The 25194-nt window shown below is 36.6% G+C and overlaps 1 protein-coding gene across 1 annotated transcript in view; it reads right to left on the bottom strand.

Moving 5' to 3' along the window:
* Positions 1-24603, bottom strand: part of LOC129580274 (furin-like protease 1) — a 103582-nt gene extending 78979 nt beyond the window's left edge. The window contains exon 1 of the mRNA XM_055470541.1: positions 23522-24603. The gene's annotated coding sequence lies outside the window, so the exon portion shown is untranslated. The remainder of the gene's footprint in view (positions 1-23521) is intronic.
* Between the last annotated feature and the right edge of the window lie 591 nt (positions 24604-25194).

Raw genomic sequence — 25194 nt, 5'->3', positions numbered from 1 at the left:
GAGAGAGAGGCAAAGGAGGCGAGGGAATGTGTTAAAAGTGGTGACATTTATTTCAGCCATAACACAATAAATGAAATATTCAAAACCAATGAAACAAGCCCAATCAATTACCAAAGGCAGCTATTTTAAATGACTCGAAAGCACTTGCATTCATTTAATGAGCACACGACAAGTGCATTCGCAAGATTTTAACATCTCAAAGTAAAGATGTGAATTGTATACGTTCTAGTGACACGTAAAAGTCTTGGAATCAAAAACTCAAGCCCTTAAATAAACATTAAATTGCATCTCAAAACTCTCTTTCACACACATACAATTGATTTTAATTCATGCATGTATGTGATCAGCACACGCCAAGCGTTGCAAAGCATTACAAACGTATGATATACTTGCTATACGCTACTTGCAGCTCTATTTGCGCGACAATACTTGTTTGTAACGGAACATATTCAATTGAATTCACAGCACTGCTTTCGGTGTTATTGCCTTTTACGTTCGATGATTTTTCGCTGTGCTCATCAATTCTTGAAAAGAAGGAGAGAAAAAAAAATTCCACTCCACTTCAAGAGGCGAAAGCATTTCTAATGCCTTTGTGCCACTACTTTAACCACTTCAGCATCTATGCAATCGTTCTTCTCATTCAAGACCAAAAAATGCACATGTCGTTTAGCGGGCAAACCCAATAAAGCGGAAACTAAAAAGGAAATTGATTCTCTGCATTTTCTCCCTCGTTCACTTTCAAACGGTTAAATAACAGTCATCGACTCCACATTCAAAAGGACGAAAAATTTGCTCCGATTTGATTCAGATGTAGCATTCATATGACACACAAAAAAAATGGTCAAACCATTTCGAAACCTTTCCGGTTTGTCTTTTGTAAACTTTTCCATTTCTGTTTGAGTTTCACATTGACCAGTAGCGAAATAAATATGTTTCAAGTTTATTTTCTGAATGGTTAAAATGTTTGTGAATTTCACATCGATTCGTTGAACTTATGAAATGGGTCTCATGAAATTCACCACTAATAAATCAATCCAATGATAGATCCTTGTAATGTTTAAAGCACACTGACTTTTCCCGTTAGCATTTTGCAAAATGATGGGAACTCGAAGTGATTACACAATCTCAAATCGTTTTAAGTTACCTAAGTTGTTCGACTCATCATCATAATTTATATTCAAATTTTAAAATATACGATAGTTGATTGGCTTCTCTAAGCAATTTCAAAAGCCAAATTCCAAGTCTATCGTATAATTGATTTAGCAAAAGCATGCAACTGCGAATCACCTTTCAGCCAATTTGACCTTTTTGATGTACACACAATCTCAAATCGAATGGAAGATTTTTCTGCCTTCCTTGTAAAGTTTGTAAAATGCAAACGAAGCTATCTGGGCGAATCAATAATTTGATAAAATGCCGTTTGAATCAAAACTGATTTCCTGGCAAACAACCGGCATTATTTATGAGCGCAGCTATATTGTGCAATAGAATGTGCAACGTCAATAAACAACGGTGCTGGCACTCGGAAATCAGCATCGCTCGCGAAACACGAACGTAGTGCGAAACAGAAAATTAATAACATCGTTCGAAATCAAAGGTTGATTGTATCCCATCGAAATGCACAACTGCGTGGTAAAAATTAAGTCGGTTTTGACACGACACATTATATTTGTACGAGAGAAGCAAAAAAAGCGCAACCGAGTTGAATGTAACATGAATCCATATGCGAAGCGTCACCACCAAACATACCGAACTTTAAAGGTATTCCAACCGAATTTCATGTAACAAAAGACCGAAGATTTTCAACAAGTTGAATAAGAATGGTGCACGAAAAAATCGATATATTCTTCGACATGGTAAAATGCATTCAGTGAATCTGACACCACAAATGAGCAACAAAAACAGCGAACAAACTGGGAGACGTTTGTGAAGATTTTAGCGCCGTTCAGAAATTATTTTATGTGGATTGAGTGTGTGTGTGAGAGAGAGAGAGAGAGAGAGAGAGAGAGAGCGATCAAGAAAGATAGAAGGCAGTCGACCATGTGGAATTGAATGACTGCAACAAATCGAGTGTAAGACAACGAACGATAATAATAATGCTTGAATGTTTGCGGGCGTGCGAAAATGGGCTAATTGAAGGTTAACCTTTCATGTGCATTTTGATCTATGCAATGTATTCATTACAAAGTTTTAAATTTCATTCGACAGAAGCCTGAACTTAAATGTTTTACTTTTGAAAGTAAAACTAGGCGAAATGCACGTCCACAGTTCTGTTTTTGGTTTATTTCTCTTCTTTCAGTCGCTTTTGCTTTTCTTATTCTTTTTTGTTTGTGTTAAAAATTGGTTCTTTTTTTTCCCTCACAGCGGAACACATTCTTACGTCGAATTACTATCCACTCACTCATTAAAGCATAATTTTTTTTATTACTGTTCGCTGGAGTTGATCGCTGTTTCTATATACGGTCGAAGACGCATTCAAAACTTCAAAGTGCGTGAACACTGATAATACGAAACAATTAATGGGCGTTTAAAATTTTTAATTGAGACTCAAAATGAAGAGAAAACCAATGTTTTAAACGATGAAAAATGAAAATGCGTTCGGAACGAAGCGAATTAATTGCAATTGCTTCAGTCTTTGCCGTGTGCAATTATGCATGCGGCAAAACTGGTCTAAAAGCCAATGCAATTATAATTGGGTTTTATTTTTGTGTTCTGTTTGTATGTTTCTGTGTTTCATTTTCTGTTTTATTTGATTGCATTGGAAGTAAGCGGAATGAATCGTCGCATTTCTGCTAGACCAGAAAAAAACCAATTATAAAGAAAAAAAAAACTACACTTCATTACAACTTATTATTTTATAAATTATGCTGAAATTCAAGATCATGGAACGGGAATAAGTTCAATGTATATGTGTCGCAATGAAAATGATTTGGCAGTACAACGACTCTGTCGAGAACATATGAACCATTCTATACGAAAAACGAGCGGAAAAGACGTTAAAAAGGAACGCATGATCGTTACAATGATGGCTCATGAGTTGCTAAACAAAGATAAAATTAATGGAGAAACAACGAAAAACACACACACACACACACACACACACACATAGCCGAGAACGAGCACACCAAGCAGAAAAGTTCGTCGTAATTGACGAAGAATCCACACAAAATTATCATGTATATCTGTTATTATCAAAGGCAAAAGTCGTAGCGGAAGAAACCACAAATGAACGGCAGAAAAAGTGAAAGATATAAAGAAAACGAGATCCTTTTCAAGAACACTCAGCACAGCGCCCGCGCGTGTTTCATTCTCGGCTCTGCTCGGTTCGGTTTTCGTTGTGGCCAATAAATGGCAAAAATTCTATATTATCTGTATCATGTGGCATCAAACAGTATATTGTCATGAACGTGAATTATCTTGTTTGCATCATTTCATTCCATTTTGGTGCTGGTGCTGCGTCGTCATCGACAACGTCGGCGTAAAAAGGAAAAATGGAAGCTATAGATATAAACACATAAATACAATTTATATGAATGAGGCAGGCGATTCGATTATGTGAATATAATGTGAAGAGCCAGCTAACAATCAGGCAGCGGAAGTTTAATGCACGGAAAGAGAGAGAAAGAATGGGAAGAAAAGAAGGCGATACTTTTTGATGAACACAGTGCTTCACAATTGCATAAATATGGGCCATTGCTTTTTCGTGGTAATACTGCTTGCCCATCAAATCATGCGTCAATTGACCAAACTCAATTTCCAATTGGAATGGATGTGTGGGGTCCATTCTCTGTGAGTATGTTAACGGAATGCTTTCAACTAAGACGAAAACAATAAACCAATTCGCCTCTTTCTCTCTCGACAAAGCCGAAAATTTACCCGAGAATTGAAAATACCTCTTCATTTGAACGTCTAGCGTCTGCCGAATAATTCGAATCGAAATGAAATTATTAGCAAATAATGGATAAACCTGGGCCAATACATTAATTATTACGTAGTAAAACATTCAAAATCAAATCCAAGCAACGATGGTAATGTTAATTATTCATTTGGCTAAATCCCAAGAATTTCAGCTTCAAAAATAAATTCGTTTCGTCTGCTTAAGGAGTGAAATATTCGTTGTTTATCGGCTTTACCGATCTAATTGAGATTCAGACAAATGAAAAATTACGGGAATTGTTGTTGCAGTATCCAATCTCTGATGGATTCACGTTTCTATGGCAACAATGGCACGGTTATGAGCACTAAATACAACATAAAATTAGACTTAAATAACTTCTTCTGCTGCCTTGCGTGGCTCTTCGTTATTACGTTCCATCAACCATATAAGAAAAAATTGCTCGCGTCTATGTAAACGAGATTGTTCAGTGTTCATCACGAGTGAAAAGTAATTCAAACCTTGTTTGGGTCAAACTCACGTTCACCATGTTGAAATGATGAACGACTCAAAATGAAAGGGTTATTTTTTTTCTCTTTCAAAGTAATCCATTTCGATGTATGGATTCAAATAAATCACAGTAATTTAAAATGTGCTGCAGGTAGAGAGAGAAAAAAATGTGAAGAGTAAGATAGTCCAGTGAATTGGGAAAGAAAAGCAAACAAAGGAAACATTCAAGATGTAATTGTGGTCTTATAGTGGCATCGCATCAGTCTTCATTTTTCGTAAAGGGAGCACGTACTTGCGCGTACACACACACACACGTTACCTTTTGTCTTTTGCTTTCATCGATCATCGTTGACGATGCGATGCATTCGTTGTTACTATTTTGGTAAAGCGCGTTGTGTAGATCATTTCGACATGCACACTTAATGAAGAGGTTAATCTCTTTGAAATCCATTTCAATACGAAACACGTCGACGAATTAAACGATGCCTGTCAATAGGAAATCCATTTGTGCACGTACTCCTCAAAATACCGCAACAAAATTGATTTAACTGATTGAATTACGTATACGGTATTTTGAAGAAGAAGAAGAAAACGGTCGTCGCTCAAAATTTCATTAAGATAGAAATTCTCTTGAATTATGTATACATTCCACAAATGAATGGCTTCATTCAAAATGCAGCACACTCGTCTATACTCTGTCTAAAGAATGCGATTTGATGGAAACAATGACAGAATTCTTGGAGTTTTCATTGCTCAATCGTACAAACAGGCCGAGAGAATGGAGATAGGAGTGGCGCGTACGCGTATTCAGCGACTGTAAACGGAATAATTGAGTACATTTCTTCGAATGATGCCTTTCTTCTAGTCAACTGATAGGCTCGTTTAAGATTGTGGCTTTTTTGCGCTATCATTTGTTTGTTGTTTAATAGAGTTTACACTTCGCTGATAAGTTAAAGTGTTCCGAAAACATCAATTAAATGTCCACAACCTAGTCATTGAATGGAATTTCTGTACTTGTCATTTTTCGAATGGTATTTTCTCGCGTACATACGTATTCATCGCATCTTTTATGCCGTTTGACGCAGTGAATACCACAAACAGCAATTCGATCTAATGGCGTTCATTGATAGCTTACTTTGCCAGATTAAACCGACTATCGGATAGCAATTTTTATTTATCGAACAAACAAAAGGCGTATTAAGGACGAGTGGAAATGGACGTATTAAGAATTAAATCGTTTAATTTGGCTTCTGAGCAGAGTAGATATGGAAAGCTTTGCGAAGTGCCGCCACAAAATAGAGAATCGTAAAGTAATGGATTTTTTGCCAATTCATGTTCTCTATCTCTTTGTTGTTCCTTTTCTCATTCAATCATCTTCTTGCCTACAAATGCTAACCGAGAACAAAAACATGTTAATAGAATTCCGCATATGGGAAAATACGCTTGATGTCAATGCTTCTGATGTCATACAGGCTTTTTTTCTTTCTGTGATTGTCATGAACAAGATATACATTTTTCATTTGCGTTATAGGTCCTTTAACTTTCAAGGAAATTGCTATTTGTTTTGACGTGAACGAAAAAAGCAACAACAAAACCGAAAAAAAAGTATGAGATCTGAAGAGAATGGAAAAATTTTGGCATTTGCGCTTTGCTATTCATATGAATAAAATGTAGACGTAGAGGCGAGAGATATGGCGATAAAATGGAAATGACGGTAAAAATTAAATAAACATTGTTTGAGCTTGGCAACAGAATGCTAGTACGAAAGAAAAAAAAACGGACGATGAACATGTTAATAATTCTTGATGCACCGCGATGTGTGTCAAGCCGAATGAAGAAAAGTGATCCATATCCGGAAATAGTTAATGAAAATTTTGTTCATTCATGTGTCTGGTTAAATTATCTCATGGTAGTTGGATTCGCACCCTGGAAAATCCATCACAGTGATTACGATAGACATGTACATAAAAGCTATTTATAGGTGTCTGAATAATGAAATAGGTTAATGCTTGCAGCACAATAAATAGCTTACGCACTTTTATTTTCGCCTTTTTTCTCATTCTTCCCGTTGGAAAACCATTTTGCTGTGGTAAAAGATACAAACGGATGTTCAAGTAATATTACCGGATACATTTTTTTTCTCACCAAATTCACCCATTGTATAACACAGAAAAACGGCGAAATAGAAATGTGATGGAAATTCGGATTATTTGTTGCCGTCGTAGTATTTCAGTTGCGTAACGAGTAGTATCATTATTATTTATGATGTTCCTACGGTTAGCCCATTTACAATCTTGTCGCATTTTGTGAGTTTTCGGAGGATTTATTTGCTTGTTACTTGGCAACGCCAAAAATGAAATGATGTCTTGTGGTGTTTTGTCGCCGCGCAAATTCGCTCTTCTTATAACCGAAGAAAAAGCCGAAAATTTATGTCGTTAAAATGATAACGAAACGTGTAACAGCAAGTGAGTGTGTGAGAGAGAGAGAGTGGGATCTGTCCCGAATTTTGAATAATATGATAAATTCGTATGCGTTCCTATTTCACCCGAGTCTTGTACAGGGATATAATGCTGAGTGTACGCTCATAAAAATAATGTAGACAAATATCGTACTTTTACTCGGGTAGCTCGATATACGTCAAGGCTTCATTGTTTGCTGATGCTTCTGAGTGGTTGCCAACCCAATGCTATTGCATATCTAGAATTGGGAATTCAATAAATTCACCGATAAAATCCATCGAACAACAGAATATTTTCTATTTGTATTTGCACAAAAGAAACCCCATTCAACATATATATTTGCACGTGGATTCGATATGTGAACATACACACACACATAGAACAACGAGAAATGTATTGGTTTCCATTGTGATTGAGTGGAACAAACACTTAATTTATTTTGCGTTTGAATGTTTTGCACTTGAAATGGTCATTCATCAATTTACGGAATTCTAATGGCCGGCAATAAATTTGTGCTGTACAAAATTTAGCAAATAATTTTAATTGGATTTTTGGAATGTTTTAGAGCAGCCGCAGCAGCAACAGCAGTGGTTGACATTGGATTTGACATTATTATTAAATTCTATTTACATGGAACAAAACTGCCAATACAATGTAATCCACGTAAATGCATGTTATTCAACTCACAGAAGCAGAACAATACGTGTCAATAATATTGAATGGATACAAAAAGGAGACGAAAAAAAAAGTCCATACCAAAAACGCGACATTAAACTTAATTTATGCATGGTTCAAACGGAAAATACGCGCGACGGAATATGAGAGCACAAGAAAAAAAAAACAAACAAAACGTCGCATTAAAATCCAATAAATTTCAACATTGCCATGCAATATACATTCATTCATTGGTGTGTCTCTGCATGGCTCCATAGAGCTCATAACAGACTGTTGTGCATCATGATGATGAACATTGAACTCCCGTGTATTTAAACTGAATTTTCAATTTATTTATTGCATTTTTAATTTATTCAACGGACGCAGCCACTGTAAAGCACATTGTGAAGTGGAAACAAAGATTTGCAGCACACTAATCATATGGAACAACGGTGGTCCAATGACAGCAGAGAAAAAAAACATGCGTATTTTATGTTGTTATTAAATGAAAAGAAAAAAAAACATTGTTCTCGAACTAGACAAGAATTTTATGTGGAAAACCCCCACAACGTTTGATGTCGGTTCAGTGAGTGTGAACAAAAAAAATGCTTGATAATTTATTGAGATGTGACGAGTTAGTTTATTGCGTTTCACAAGTGAGCGGCTGTTTTTTTTTCTGCATGCACTCTCTCGCTCAATGCGAATAAAGTGGCGCTGGAAACGAACAAGAACAAAGATAACACAGAGATTGATAGAATCGCTAACAGAATCCAATTTATATGGCTTTGAATATTTGCCATTGAGTTTTTTTTTTCTCTCTTTTTTTAATATTAAAAGAAGAATGAATACGGGAACACTTGAGCTGAAATTGAAATATCGTTTATTTTTTGACGCTCAACTTGGATATGCCATCATGCAATTAACCACTCACAATGTGTATAGACGAGAGTATACAGTAGCTGAAGAGAAAGGAGAAGAAGCAGAAAAAATATTTACTTTTTCTATACAGAGTGAATGAGCGAAAGAGTTTCGTACGCAATGTTGGTGGAAGATTAAATTTGTATTCTGTTTCAATGAAAGCGTTCTAACGTGAATGTGGGGAAAAGAAGCAAGTGACGACGAAGTGAACAGAAAAATGTCGCCAAGTGGCATGAACGAAACGGTGAAGTACAAATAAATATTATTTTTGAATTAAATGAAATGTTCACTGGTGAGAGTAAAAGCACCACACGAGTATGAGCACGTTCTGCACACCGCAAAAGTATGCGTATCACATAAAAATGGATGTATCGCAAAGTATGGCACTTAAGTCTTTATCTACGTATAATCTAATCTATTCGAGAGACTCTATCTCTTAAACCACCTACTCTCACTCTCTCGGATGAGAGAGTGCAGACGAAAAAAAAGATGCGAAATGAAAAACCCACGAATTATAAAAAAAAGCGTGGTCGACTACTTGCAAAAGTGTTTTCCATTGCATTTGCGAATGTTTGTAGTAAATTGGACTTGTTTTTATGAGCAAATTCACGTGCAGTTAAATTTAAACCGACAGAAGTTGCCATTTTCAAGATTTCAATCGGATGTTTTCAGACACACGCGCGCACATACACACTTACAAAATGCTCAGGGACTTGAAAATAATCGCTGTTTAATTTCTATTAGTTGTAATGAAGAAAATTTATGTTCCTATGGGTGGTTTTAAATTTAAGTTTTTCCCATCTGGTGAGTAGAATATTTCAATCAAGAAGAGTATCTTGTCTAAAATGCAATAATTTCAAATTACGAGCGAATTCTTTCCCTTTCACTAACTGTTGACTGGGATGAATCCTTTGAAAAAAAGGTTTATAAACAGAAAATGGCATCTTCCAGCCACCAGCAAAATTTTTTAAACGAAAACAGTCTGATGAACACAGTCTATAGAACAAATAAACAGATGAGGAAATAAGAAGAACTGTAAATAAAACGTTAAAAAAATTCCAATCCAAGAAAAAAGAGATAACAAGAGAAATGTATTTTTCACATCGTTTTTTCATGGCAGCCAAGCGGAAAATTTAATTTATACGTTAAGTGATTTTCCGTATTTTCACGTTTCAGGTTTTATGTTAGTCTTGTTTTTGCACGCTGCCATTCAAAATGTTTTCGTTTTTGATGCGAGTGTCAAAAATTCTTCAGAGCCTTCAAATTATGTTTTTCTAGTCTGGCATCTCTTGTACGATACTTGCGAGTAATGGTTTTTTTGAGAGTGTGAATACCTTTCAGCAACGAGTGAAATGCTCTCACCCAACCAGCGAAAAAGAGAAAGAGAAAGGAAGAGAAGAAAATGATGAAAAGAACATATTTATTTCGATTGAATAAGATTTATGAGGAAATCATATGATGCAAAAATGGAAAACAAAAAGAGATGTGAAAATGTCATCCGAAATGGAATCGTGGTGCTGTGTCTATGTGTAATGGAAAAATAAACTAAGCAAACGTGCTTCATACTTGTCGCAGCGTATCTGCATGAGCTGTACGCTTCATTTCACTTTATTTATGATTCAAAGGCGTGCTCGAAATGCTTTGCCAACACAGAAAAATATAGACGATAGGAGCAAATTCTAGTAAAATTCAGCAACTGTATGTGTTTGTGCCTCTTTTTTCTCCACATAGACACACACACACACACATATAACCCAAAGATTCATGATGAAATAAGATGTAATCAACTTAGATGATGACACAATGCTGCGCGAAATATTCAATTTGAACGAGTCTATTATGTAACAGTCAAAACATAATTAGAAAATATGAAAATGCACATTTATGCTTTTCGGTTGCCACCACCACCGTCGCCGTCACCGCCATCCCCACGATACCTCTATTTAGACGGCAAGTAGATGCCTGCCTTTGCCATGGACGATGAAGCATCCTTGATGGCATAATTGTCACATATTGCATCGGTGTGGAGGATACGTCTGGTAATTTAATCAGAAATGTTCACAGCACTCTTGTATGGCAACGAAATTAACGCACATCCACAAAATGAATGCATGGCATCACTCGCATACTAATTTCGAAATGTTCGAGGAATTGGCACACAACCCTTTGTAAGTGGGTTTTGACACAGTATATGTATGTTATATCGTCGTCTCCGTAATTATGCAAAATTCATCAATAAATCTCATCACGAAAGAAGGCACAATCCCTGTCATTTGGTGGGTCCGTCGGTCGGGTGGACGAGAAGCAACAACAAAACAAAAGAAGTAAAATCATAATGATTAAATTATATAAAGGACCGTTTACTTGGAAACTGTTTACTTTCTTCTCTGCTACAAAAAGATCAAATTTTATGTTTAGCTTAGTTTGAGCTACCGCGGATAATATGACCTTCGTAAAAACTCAAGTCCAATCAAGGGAAGAAAAATATACAATTCATAGAAGAAGAGAATAAAGCAACCTTCAATTTGAATTAATTCATCCGCGTCATTCGCATCCATTTCGGACGACGATATTTTATTTTTCTCCCATTTTTTTTTCTACGGTTTTCTATCATTAGATGGGGGAAAAACCGTTTCCAATGGAATACAAAACATTTGATTTCTTTTCCAATAATTATTTCGATCCAAAAGCACCAGAAACACATTGTATCATTGTGTAGGACTTCTTTCCCTTTTCCCACTCTGCCGTCATCGTGGTTGTAAAATAGGCTTTTTACCCACATCGATTGTGTGCATTGACAAAGAGTGAATGGCACTGAAAGCGAAAATCTTGACAAAACGCCCGCAATCAACACAATATCAATCGGAAAGCGCCATTCGTTAAGCATTATTCATTATTTTCGGTCGGAAGACTGCACAGCATGTTTTTTCTCTCTTCTCGTTCGGTGTTAGGTCTTCAAAAAACGGCCGATTTTCATGTGCTACGTTGCTATTTCGTGTTTGTGTTTCAGTGTTTGTCTTTGCCGGCCCACAAAACGAAGCGAGTCAAAGTTCGAAAAAGAACTTTACTTTCTCTGCACATCTGATGATAATCATCTGATGACTGTGCGGGAGGTTTTCAGCCACATCCTTTTTTTAATTGAAAACATAAAATATCTGCTGCGGGGTCGAAAGTCATCAATTTTCTGAAGTCGCTTTTTAGTAGCACTGTAAAAGTTCAAGCAGTTTCAGCAGTTTCTTTCCGGCACTGATAATGGTGCTGTGAAATACTTTGGTTCATAATCACAATATTTTTTTCCTATTTTTTTTTGTTCGTCAATCATCTTAATACTCTTTTTTATTTAATCACTTCTACTTGAGTTTGAAAAAATACATATAAGACGATTTCAGAATGGGCAAATCCAAAAGGGACCACTTTTGGGAATTCATCTCTAAAGTCAAATAGCAGCGTTGTTGTAACGGAACAAAAAGTTCCGATCTCATTATATCAGATGAGGTCCTGTGTTATTTGGAGCAGCTTTTGTCTGCATTTGTTGGTATCAACGATTTTTTTCTTTATGTGCCGAATCATTTATTTATCTTTCGTTTTTTTTTCTGTTGCGATCACGAAAGAATAATAAAAACGGCGAGGCCAACATGTGTTGTTGTGCTTGTGTCAGTAGAAAACAATGAGAGCCAAGCAGATATTTAATGATCATGAGCATCAGACCTTTTTTTGCTGATCTCTGTATCATCTCATTTTCATCCATGCCAATGGTAATTTGCGTCATTTGGCTGTTCATCTATGAACTCGCATCATTTAACAGCCCCACCAAAGGAAAGAAAAACAGACTCCAGAAAAGTCCAACTCACATGAAACTAAATATTTAACTTTAGCATTTTTGAGTGGAATATTCATGATTGAATACATGCACATCCATCTCGTTACCATATTATTATTTCATCGAATAAATTGCATCGACTGTTGCAACTCAGCAACGAGATTGGCTCAACTTATTATTCACTGAAACAAACAAACCAAAAAACCATCACTCTTTGTTTCATTCGCCACATGCACTCATATCATACACACACACACACACATGCATTCACAAAATGTAAATGCTAGTGAAAATCCATACAAGAAATTCCAACAAATCGCATGAAACCCTCGTCCAAACACCAAAGCGATGAACAGTGAAGAGCCTTGTGATATCACAACTTTTTGCATCACCCGAAAATAAAAACATAATACATAAACGAGTCAAGATAAATAACAACAACAAAACGATGCAACGAAGCGAAATTCTTGTCCAAAACGAAAATCACGTTTATTTTTCATGATGATTCTTCTCGATTTTTTTGTTGCTTCAGGCCAAAATATCTTTAATATTGCTCTTTGCGTTTTTCAGTTTCTGTTTTTGGCTTTACAACGTCGTCGGTTTTTTTAAAATATATATTATTCCATTATTATGGTTGGCATTTTGTGCAGTGTGTGCGGTAAGCTGTCAGTGCTGCGAGAAATGTGCATGAGCAATAGAAAGACAAAACTACGATAAAGAAGGTCAAATATCACAATGCGTCGACAACAAACGATTTTGGTGTGCATATTTTTAGCATAAACCGTTTTTTTTTTATTTCTGCTGCTGTTGCAGTCTTCTTCTTTGTTTTCGCTCAACTCCTGCGTGCCACGAATATGGCACTGCGATGAGATAGCATTCTGCTCTGCATTCTACACATTTCAGATGTGCACAATGCAAAGATAAAGCCCAGATTTATACGTTGTCGTTTCGATTCCCTTTTTCATATGTCCTCAATCCTCCGTTTTTATTTTTTATTTGGTGCGCCGTTGCTGATGCTGATATGCTTTATTGTTCTGTTTTATATTTGCTGTTTGAATGTTTTGTGATTTTTTTTTGTCTGTGCTGTTTATTCGCCAAAATAAGTAAGCAATAAAATGAGACGAGGTATGCTGATGCTTCGAATTTTAATGGCGCTGCTTGACTGCAATAAGAATAAAAACAATCAGCAGTCTATAGGTATTGCTGGGCTTCACTCTCTCTTCAATTATAGTATATAGTTCAGTTCGGCTCATTTTTTTCTGTGCCTCTATTTATCGCTGTCTTTCCATTCTCTGCGGCGATTATTGATGTTTACTCCACATCAGATTGGTTCGAAATGCACAGCGAGTGAGCGAGAGTGAGAGAAAGGAAGGAGAGATGAAAAAATGCCGTAAACCACAACGTCTGTATAACAAGCATTTAACTCGGAAAATCAGCTCTTTGCACAGATTAGCATCATTTATATCGCCTTTCCATGCACAAGTGTCTGGCTGTATAATAGAGCATACTATATCATCATCGAGTACAAATTACGTGTATTATTACATAGACACTTCGGATATATTTCGTGCGACTATCCCATTCACATGGAATTCCAGCTCGAAAGTTAGAGAGAGATGCGAGAGGGAAAGGCAAAAGGGACGGTGAAAAAAAGAGAGAAAAATATACACATAAAAACGCATGGGATCGAAAGCTTGCAACCACATATGATACTCTCCATCAAGCGTTGTACCGACAAATTCCGACTTGAAACCAGAGGTGTATCGATCATGATATGGCTGCTTTCACAGCAAAACAGTTTTTTTTTCTCTCTCTCTCTCTCTCTTTCGCTCCTGCGTTCTGGTTTTTTTCTCAATTTGGTTCATGTTTGTTGGCTAAAATCCATTGTTGATGAGTGTCACGCGTCCAATGTTCGGTAAATATAGCAAGCAGCAACCTTTTACACCAAATACTTCGGCATACATGAAGTCTTAATTGTATTTGCTTCATCGCCACCGTTGTTGTAGTTTGTCAGCGCCCATTGTACATACACAATGTTGTGAGAGGAGAGCAAAAAAAAAAGAAGAATGAACGGAATGGCATTCAGTGGCTAACGCTGTGACACAACACCAAAAGCATAGCTAATATTTAATTTATGATTGTCGTTATCGTTCAGCTGGCGAACAGTGCACAGACGGTTTGGTTTTTTGTTCCTTCGTTAGTGAAAAAAGGAGTTGAGCGCATACTTTTATCGATGGTTGTGCCAACAACAACAACGACAGGAGCAACAGCAACAACAAAACAGTGTGTTGGTGGTTAGCGGGTATCTGCTAATACAGCTTGTATGTTAATGATGCTTATAACTTATGTGTCTGCTGGATGATACGAATTCCGTGCACACAACACACACTCACACACATCAACAGACCCGCAGTGAAAGGATGCTACTGCTATTGTCGAAAGGATGGTGAAGCGAAACAGAAACGCGGTGTTTGGTAAACAATTTTAAAAACATACACATCGACAACAGAGAGAGAGAGAGAGAGAGAGAGAGAGAGAGTCAGAAAGTAGGAACAGGCAACAACACGCGATGCAAGAAAAAGTTAACGATGCGAAATGGGAAGTAAGAGACCGAGAAATTATTTCGTGTGTACCGAGCGCATAATATTCAAATTCAACTACGCATATTTTCTTTCGGGGCACAACCAAAACTCAGTTAAAGGAAGTATCGTCGATGTTTTTCGTCATTCTGATTTGTAAATGTTTTCGCCATAATTTTCTCCCGTTTTCGTGCGCTCTGAAGAAGCGACAACGGTTGAAAAGCAACAGAAAAAAAACACCGAAACACGAGTGGAAAAAAATACACATCGAACGCATACGTGGGATTTTTTTTCGCTTTCGGTCGTAGTGTTGTAAAACGAGGTATTGGCGCGGTGGTAAAGTGCATTTACTTGTATGAAACGATTACATACGAAGCAAGAGAATCGTTTCAGAGCTTTATTTGGAATATGCTTCCATTCATGTTGAGGTCTTGTTCCTTCGGTAGAGAGTCACACACACACCCGAGTTTGCCACTAATCTTATTGTTGTTTTCGATTTTATTTCGTTGGTTTTTTCTTCGGGCTGTATCTCACTCGTGCACTTCGTTTACCGATTCAATCTAAATTCTTTCAGAAATTCCGCAAATATTTAATCAAGTAAATTTGTGTTGCCTGTATATTTGTATTTTTGGCATTGCTGTCGCTGTTTTTTCACGTTTCATACACTCGTGGCTACGAGTGAGAGAGAGAAAGCGTAATTGCCGCCATGAGATTTTAATAGATTTTTTCCCTGCTCGTATTCCCCGCAGTTACAGCGTCCTCATCTAAATACAAATGGTTTGAAATACTTTAGGCATTTTTTCGACGTGTTTCTTCTTCGTCCCAATCTTTTTCTCTTGCCTTTCATTCTTTCTTTCGTTTGTGTTTTGTTTTCATTTTCAATTCGGCTAATGAAATATTTATTTTACCGAAAAAAAAGCCAATTGAAAAGTTTCGGATTTTTTTCCCGAGTGTGATGAGTAAAGTACCGAGGCACGTACGTGTGAAAGGATCGGCGGTAAATGGTATGAATGGAATGTTTTTTTTTCACTTCACTTTGTTTTAATCATAAGAATGAAGCGAAATTTTTAGCGATAAGAAACGACATGCCATTGTTTCTTGGCGGCTCAACTTGTGGCCTGGCCTCGGCTTGCATATAAATATCGATGGTTGTCCAGGTCATCGAATTACACATGAACACAGTAACTTGGCGAAAGTATTCGTTTTCTTGTGAAGTTTTTTTTTCGTATCTCGCCATTCATCTCCAGTTTGTTCGTATCGTCTTGGTGGCAATCAGACTTTATTTCACTTAATTACACTTCAATGGAGTGTGCGTCTCATTCTCACTCGATTCCACACTTTTCGCCCGACAGTTCATTCGTTTGTGATCTTTTGGCTTTTACTTTCGTAAAACCAATTGAACGATGAGATAAAAATCAGTTTGGTCTTATAACTCTCAATTGGATTAACACAATTAGACGTCTTTTCTCTGTTTCGACGAAATAAAATCTATCTTAACTAGGGGACCACTGTCTGATGATGCTCCAAACAAAAACAACACTTGTAGAGTGTTGTTTCTGTTGATGAAATCTTTTGAAACTTTAGATTTTAATTGATTGAGACAATGGGAATTTTTTTCCCGGAGATTTTCCCTTTCGATATCTTGTGACTAGATTGGATCCAATTTTACCGCTAGATTAAATACTTTATCAGTTGTGTGATTGCATGAATATCGATTCAAAGCATGATTTTCCATAGCGAAATTAGGTTTTGAAATAGTTTGTGAGTTATTGTTGCCATTGGGGCGATGGGACACATAAATCATATCGATTCACGAGAGTAAAAGTGGTCATTACTCATCTAATGAATAATCATTTTGCAGCATGGCAAAATTGCTAGATGCTTATTATTACATATACACCATTTCCCAGACCAGGCGCGTCATATTTGGTACATGAGCCACAAAACACAGCATTTCACAGGTGCTGAAACACACCACTGTGTCATTTCATTAAAAATTTATTTAAAAAAATGTGGGAAAATGCCAACCAAATATAGATATTTAATCAATGTCACATTTCGGTTCGGGCGATAAAAGCAACTCTCCTATTCACTTTGAATTTGACAACTGATTTATTGAGCGCAAACACCACCTAGATAATCTAAGGCTAATGACAATACAATCATGTAAACTCTCCGTTCTGTCAAACGTCATACTGAAGTATAACATACAGACATCACGAACTCGCCATCGGTTCTTTAGATGGCGCTTCAGTCAACCTAGTTCCAACCAAATACATGTATCAGTATACGAAGCATTCCACTGTTAGATAAAAGCCAAACATTTCAGCGATATTTGATGGCGAAGAGAACCACTACGCACTCAAATGAAGTTTGCACCAAAATGCACATAAATGTTGCTTGCGTTTGCTAGTTTGTGCAACCCATTTGGCGGTGCATTAGATTTAATTTCAATACAGCGAGTTTTGCACAACCGATCCGCGCGTACTTGAAATTCTAGCATAGGTTATTAAAAACAAACCGCACCGCTGAGGGAAGCGCACCGGAATCGAAAATGTTCTTTTTTTGCTAATGCATTATAAATGAAATAGAATGTTCAATATTTGCATAGAATATGATTCACGTCACCAACAGCCTGAAAACATGTGCATTGTGTGCACTATGCACATCGAACAAACGATACGTTGTCCTATCGTGTTATAAATCGGGTCGTGAAACCCATAAACCATTTTCATTCGATCGCATTTTAAACAGAATTATCAAAAATTGCATGAACACCATGAATTATGTGTTCAATATATACATATAGTAAACTAAATTACAACTGCCATTTTTTTCGATTCGGCTGTGGTTTGGCCCGACGGTTTTATTGTCTATTATTTCTACCCTCAAAGTGTATACTAAATTCGTGCTTATTACACATGGTTTGAAATTTCGATCAATCGATCGAAAACCAAAAATGGCTTTGTGCAAAATATCGCAATATGAACACACATCAAACATGTTATTTGTTGGGAAATATGATTCAATGGCATTTATTAAACAATGCTATGCAAAACATTTTCGTCACTATGCTCTATGTGTAGCGCTTACGTTAGTTCTAGATAGGGATGTACTTGTGCGTTCTACTAATGGCCGAGAGCTGGTTTAATGTGAAATTTTGAATTCAATTCAATGGAAACCACTGGCCAGCCATTACCTTTCAACTGAATGCTTTGTTTGTTTGGACATCTGGATGAAACGTAAAACCATCGGCTGAGAATGGCATGGTGCCTGATGGCCTTTGACTATAACATTTCAAACGTTTAAAACATGAAATGGTATAACATGAAAAGTGCATCGAGCTATTAGCACGAATGAATACGTCTCTTTGTGTGTGTCTGTGTGTGTATCGATGCAAGATAGTTCAAATAATGAATTCTATATTTATTGTTTAATAGAGTTTTTGCCCATTTTTCTGCTTCATTAGAAATCAAATTGACCCCAATTCATAGTCATGAAATAGGTTCTGTATTGTCAAATGAAGCGATCACGCACATTTACCATAAATATACAGACGGTATTAAAACGGCGATTTCGGCTACCACCGAACCAAATCTAACCATACTGAACGTACAACGTTTCGTTTTTTTCTCATTCGATTCAAAGCTCATAAATTAAATTTCCCATGTGGAATGAGATCTTTTTTGGGCATTCAATGTAGAGAGAAAAAAAGAGTCCCGCATTTAAACACTGAAAATAAAATGGTTTCCGTTCAATCGATAAATTTTAATTAAAATAGAAAGAAATATCGTTTTCATTATTGTTGAATGTTGCAAAAAAATAATAATAAAGAGGCGAACTATGTTATGCCACGTTGGCTGCCGCGCGCATATAGCCAGGAAAAAACATATGCAGCAATTCCCATTCCTTTTACTAATTATACCAAGCCGATAGCAGCCATATCATGGTTATGAAATAATTGTTTTACTATAGTTCCCAACCCGGACCAAAAGTGTAGCAAATTACGTAGCATATCGGCATCCGTACTAAGAGCCATCGCCCATCATCACTTTTTCTATGTTTACCATGGGGATATGGTGTGTGTGTATGTTGTGGCGCAGCGTCGACGGCACAAGTGTACCACATTTTGTAATACCCCGTACGATTCAGTGAATTGTACATGCACACAGATAGAGAGATAATTTCAAAAGCGGTTTTTTGCTCAGTGGTTCTATCTCCACCATTTTTTTCACTACAAAACGAAGCAGTCAGAAGACATTCCAACTAAATGAGTTGGTTGGGTGCAGTTTTTTTTCCTCTGTGTTGACTGAACGATGTGGCATGATGGAACAAAGCGAAAATTCAAATAATATTTACTGTTGCTTTCGCATTTGGAATTCACCTTGGAAACGAAAGAAAGAAAATACTAACAAAAAAAAACGAGAAACAATTGTTGTTTGCCGAACGAGTGTTTCAATTTGATGTGCGTTTTTTCCTCTCCCGTTACCGGTGATCATCATATTACATGTGACTATGAAGCAAGCAAATGAGTGTATTTTGCATTTTTGTTTTTGCTGTTCCTTTTTTTCAGTATTTTCTGCGAACATTCCGTCGATGCGTCTGGCATTTTCATTTTGCACAAACAGTTTTGTTTATTTAGCTGGTTCGAGGCGTGTAAGATGAACAGAGAATATATGTGTTTTCCATTACATTGCCTTTTTCTTCTTCTTTAAAATTAAACTGAGCAAAGATGCAAAGAGCAAAAATTGTGAACACAGTTGTTCATTTAGCGTAAGACATATGTGTATGTACATTGTACACGATGCAAGGGAAGATTAAGAGTCTTGCGCCGCATCGCAACGCACCTCACATGTAAACAAAATGAATAATTCTCTACATTTTGTGCTGGGTAATTGTGATATTTGACTTGAATGAAGTTGTTTTGTCTATTATGTCATAAAAACTCATGATTTCGAATGGGTTTCGGAGCAGAGAGCACGGCGTGCGCAGCGTTAAGAAATTGAGTGGCGCGACATAAAAAGTGATGTGCTCCGTGTTTCATTGTTAAAATTCCGTTGTCAAATATATGGTGCGGATCAGAGTCGATTCTATTTTTGTCATTGTTCATAAATAATAATAGGTTTTGACCAAATTTGCCCCAATATTAAAGTGTTAAAATGAATTTTAAATGGCAATTGTTGTGATAATTTGGTTGTTTTCATTTGCGGCGACACATTTTGTGTAGGCATGTCGCTTTGACAAGGTATCACCAAAATATTTAAATATGTTTGAAATATGAATTCTGATGGAATGGAACGCATTTTGGGAGGGAAAATGGCTTCGCTTGAAAATGAAAAAAACTCTCTGACTAACCTTTTTTTTCTATCCTCGATAGACTCGTATGTATCCAACCGTATTTGTACACACAGACTGAAACCAAAGAGAGTCTAACCGACATTCCGATAAACAAACGGAACTATTGCATAACTTTTATTGGCGCGCTCGCACATACAAAGAGTTTTACAAAGCCGCCGCAATCGTGTTTCTCTTGGATTTTCGGTTTGTTTAGCTGCTGTTTGCTCGTGAAAATAAAGACCATATTTTGCTAGCGTGTTGTTTCATTTTTTTCCCTCTTGCTCTCTTGCGTTTCATATTTATGAATGAAAACCGTTTTGTCAATAGCGCGACTTAAATCCAAGCCTACAACACGCCTTTGTTTGTTCACCACACAATCAACCCATCGGACAAAGTGATGTGCTGTGAACACGCAGATATTGACTCGGGTCAATGTGAAACTCAGTTCATATGTGACGATGCCCGACTCTCTCTCTCTCACTCGCTCGCTCGCTGTTTTCGGCTCTGTGAACAGCGCATTTTACCCATTGCCATCAATTTACTTACTTTGCCATTCGTAAAGATTTTTATCAAAAGAATGTCTGGCGTTGTTCTGCATTTATTATTATTCTGTTTATCATCATCAAATGCGGAAGCATTTCGAGAGAGTGTGTCAACAATTGAAGTTTTTGTGAACAAACAAATAAAACACTTTTTGTGTGTATTTTATTTTGTTTCTGGGTTCATTCCACCGACTTCAAAATACTCGATAAATGTGATGTTATTTTCAAAATGACATTTTATTTGGATGAAAATACGCGGATGCGAATGTATCGCAAATACGCTATTCCGTTCTGCTCGAAGTCATTTATTATTTATTTTACGCAGATTCAGCATTTTTATTTGTAATAAATATTTAATGTTTCTGAAAAATATTTGCTTTTCGAAAACTAAATAAATGGCAATTCATTGTGTGCGTCAAATGCGGATGACGAATTTCTTTCATCTGCGCTTTAAGCGTGTCAAAACAGAATAAAGTGAAAACAATGCTCGCATTAGTCATCGCGATTATTGAACGAAACTTAACTGAAATGAATCACCTAAAATTGGTTGAAGAGTGAAACTTAAATCCGTTCAAAGAGATCATCTATTCCATTAAAATAACGGCTTTCGCTGTGATTTTACAATGAACCCATTTTACAGTTAATCCGTTTTTTTAGCGTTACATGCAGTATGATAGAATTTATGGACTTTGAACTAGATATTGATTACCAAAAAAAGACTTTAATTGACCATTGAACAATAAAATCGCGCGTTAAATGTGCTTTTACTCCTTTTTAACTCCGAAAAATGTGCGTAAAATGTAAGAAATGCTTTCGGTTTATTTGCAAAAATATATATATATGGCTTCCTGTTGCCACGGTCTAAATTTACAACGACATTAACCGCTGGATGGTTGCGATGTGTAGCATTCATGTGAATGCTGCTCGAAAATCCGCTCAAAAGCTATCACACATTTATTTTCAATCGCAGTGCTCAACACTCATCGCATTTGTTTCAGTCAACTATGAAGCAACGGAAAAAAAACTATCATGCACTTAACCTCTGTCACACCATTTGTGAATCTAGGCATATTATTGCTATTAATTTTGTCCGCTTTCTTATTTCTTTTCTTTTTGGCCTGGGCGCAGATTTTCTTTTTTTTTTTCATTTAACGGAATATAAAAATGATATGATGCCATTTGCCAAACAAATGGATGATATTAAATTTGACGTCAACAACGAGCGCAATCTACATATAAAAACCCAGTGTGTGTGTGCATGTCTTTTGTGTTGGTCTGACTTTTTTTTCGTTGCTTTGACTGATTCTGAACGATAGAAAGTGAAGCGAAAGGCAACCGACCAAATACTTTTTTTAAATTTGGTTGGATCATGGGAGTGATCAGAATTCCGCGCACAATTCAATAATAATGGATGAATACGTGCGAGGCTAATTATTTTAGCATTCCGACTCGCAAGATTGACATTCTCGCTACAGTTGCCATTCACTGATTTACCATTGACATCCAGCAAATTGTGTATTTACATTAATTCCAATTGAACGCACATATCGTTTACGAGAGAGCGATAGAGTGACGCTGAGATGCGTATCGAAAACAGAGATACAGATCGAAACGAAAACAACAAAACAACAAAAGAACGAGAGATAGAGGGGAAAAAAAGAATAATTTGTAATCACAGACAACACACAATAGAACTATGATACGGAGAAAAAAAATAAAATGTATGGTGCAGGTACACGGAAGACGACCAGTAATAACACACTACTGCCGTACAACAAAATAAAGTTTAAAAAAAACGACGTCCAAGTTTTCGTTCGTAAATCGACTGTGAATAGAATTACGAAGTAGCATACCATCGCATCTCTCAATGGAAGAATGCGAATACGGTGTTGTAATGTTGGTGTGTGTTTTTATTTTTTTTTTTTTTTTCATTTCATTCTTCTTCTCGTCTGTTTTTATCTGTTGTTTAAGTGAAGCGGTGTAGTGGCCGAACGAAATGTAGCAAACGAAAAACTCAGAGAAACACACAGCCAACTCAAATCGAATGATTCACGGAAGAATGTTTATACATTGGTAGAATTTGCTATCTAGAAACTTTAGTGAATCCAGTGTATGTCATGAATAAAAAAACAACAGAGAAAAAAAGAGAACAACAACAACAACCGCCGCACTGGATAGATCGTCATGTTTAAATCGCCATTTCGTTTGTATGTGTGTCTGTGTTTTGTGAGTGTGTGTGTGCATTGGTGTTTGCGTGCAAATCGAATGGGAAATACATGCAAAGCCTTTGCATTAAATGACAGGTAGATTTGGACATTGTTGTTCTTTCTTCGTTCGTTCGTTTCGGTTTCGCTTATTTCTTTTTTTTTCTGTTTAGCTTTATGTTCAGTCTTGAATTTTTGCCATCTTTGCCATACTTTCTTTCATCGATGTCAAGAGCTCGAGTGCTCGACATGGTTGTGGTGCCGCTTTGTCGTAAATGAACGTCCAAATTTCACAATTTAACATCACCAAATTGCCTCTTGTCTCTTGCTCCCTCTCTTTTCATCTGAATGGAGAAAAAAAAATTTCTCGCCAGCCAAAATACTCAGACGGCTTGAAATGCTCGAAATCGTTCCATCAATTGAAACGGTTACAATAATAATTCATCGGCTCGCCAATTCATCGGTGTGCGCGCGCGAGAGAGCCTATGTTCCTATTTTTGTTTCAATCACATACACACAACATACTCACACTCGAAGTGATTTTATGAAATTTTCGACCGACGAAATTGTGCAAAATAGATAAAAATACATAAAGTGTCGGGCATTCTAAAATAAAATACTCACATGTGTGTCGTCTCTATCTCTCCTGTTCACTCTTTCTCTTCATATGTTGGAAGCATGCACGTCGTTGCTATAAATTCGCCGTTGTGCTCTTTTTTTTCGTGTATAAATAATTATATTTTTTGTTGTTGCTGCTGTTGTTGGCGTCGTGATCGCTGTCGTTTCGATGTTCTATTGAATAGCTGCTACTCACTCGACCGCTATCTCAACTGAATTTATTACGATTTTGTTGTACGATAGTTTTTGATACACGTAATGAATTTGAGTGTATTGCTCTTTTTTATTTTGCATAGCCGACTCGATGCCAATTCGCTTGAATTGTTTTGTGTGAAGGCTGGCGCAGCAGAAAAAAAATAACAACTGAACAACAAACCGTGAGTGTGTGCAATCAACACTCAATCGTGAAATGAGCAAATGTATTTGTGAAAATTTATTCTAATGTTAATCAAAATTGTTATTTTGTTCTTTTGTCCGTCCAATTCGCAATTGAATTATTCTATTCGAACTCGTCGCTTCGCGTAATTGTATCGTCATGAAATTTAAACGAGTGAGATTTTCTCAAGAAATTTTGTTTTTTGTTCAATCGTTTCACCAAAATTAACACACAGTTGAATAAAGGAAAAAAAAATTAAGCACACATCGTAATCATTGGTGCGTTAGTATTCAAGCTGCTCATTCGTTTGGTTTTTATTGCGGATAATAATAATTTTTTTTATTTATAAACGAAAAAAAAGAGAATAAACTACGCGTAGATTGCGATAAGCGAGGCCTTATTTGGTAAATTTCGTCGAATTATTACACTCAAACATAGTCAAAATTATTTGAATAAAACAAAAAAATAAACTAAAAGCATAATAAAACCGATTTTGCACTTGATTCGAAATGAAAAACTAAGAGTTTTGTATTCGATGTATGGAAATAAAAAGAGTTTGTTCGAATACGAAACGTCAACACTTCGATGTTTTTTAAAATCACACAAAAACGTCTGTGAATGAATGTTAACGATGTGTGATTTCGAAAATAAAAAGTTATGCGAAACACACCCTAGCACGACGACGTTTCCACTTCAACTAAACTACGGACGATTCGGAATCATACGAAATCACACGGTCTAATATTTGTCTAGGTTAAACACAACATGTCAGTGTATTGCCTTGGTGATGTGCATGTATTCGAGGCTGGCGCTTACTTATTTCAAAAATCTCTCACTCGTTCGCCCTCTCGCACTCGCTCACTCCTGCTGTGTTTATGCCGTCACATGCATATCATCCAATTCTTGGTGTATATCGTTGCATTCGTCGGTGTATAGACATATATATATATATATATATATATGTTTGGTATGTGGAGTAGACTGTGTTTATAACAGTTTCGGAGAATTACACAGAGAATTTCGTTTCGAACGGTTGGGAGTGTGTCTCAGTGTGTGTGTGTCTCAGTGTTCGTGTGCGTATGAACTGATTCGTCAATGCAAGTACTTGTCTGAGTGAAATTGTGTTTGTTATGGAATGTTTTGAATTAATACATAGACGTCCAGCTGATATGCTTTCAATGTAACCAGTCTTGAATATATCGCATTTCACCGTTGCCGTTTACACAGTTTATACGGCTGAACGGGCAATGTTACTGGCAAAATGAATGAGTGCGTGTGTAGGTAACACAGTATTGGTGTGCGA

The sequence above is a fragment of the Sitodiplosis mosellana genome, unplaced genomic scaffold (genome assembly GCF_009176505.1).
Source record: "Sitodiplosis mosellana isolate CC-2019 unplaced genomic scaffold, AAFC_SMos_1.0 Smas_scaffold_1, whole genome shotgun sequence".
In the NCBI taxonomy this organism is placed as follows: Eukaryota; Metazoa; Arthropoda; class Insecta; order Diptera; family Cecidomyiidae; genus Sitodiplosis; species Sitodiplosis mosellana.
The sequence above is the reverse complement of the archived record's forward strand: the minus strand, read 5'-3'. Positions and strand labels throughout refer to the sequence as shown.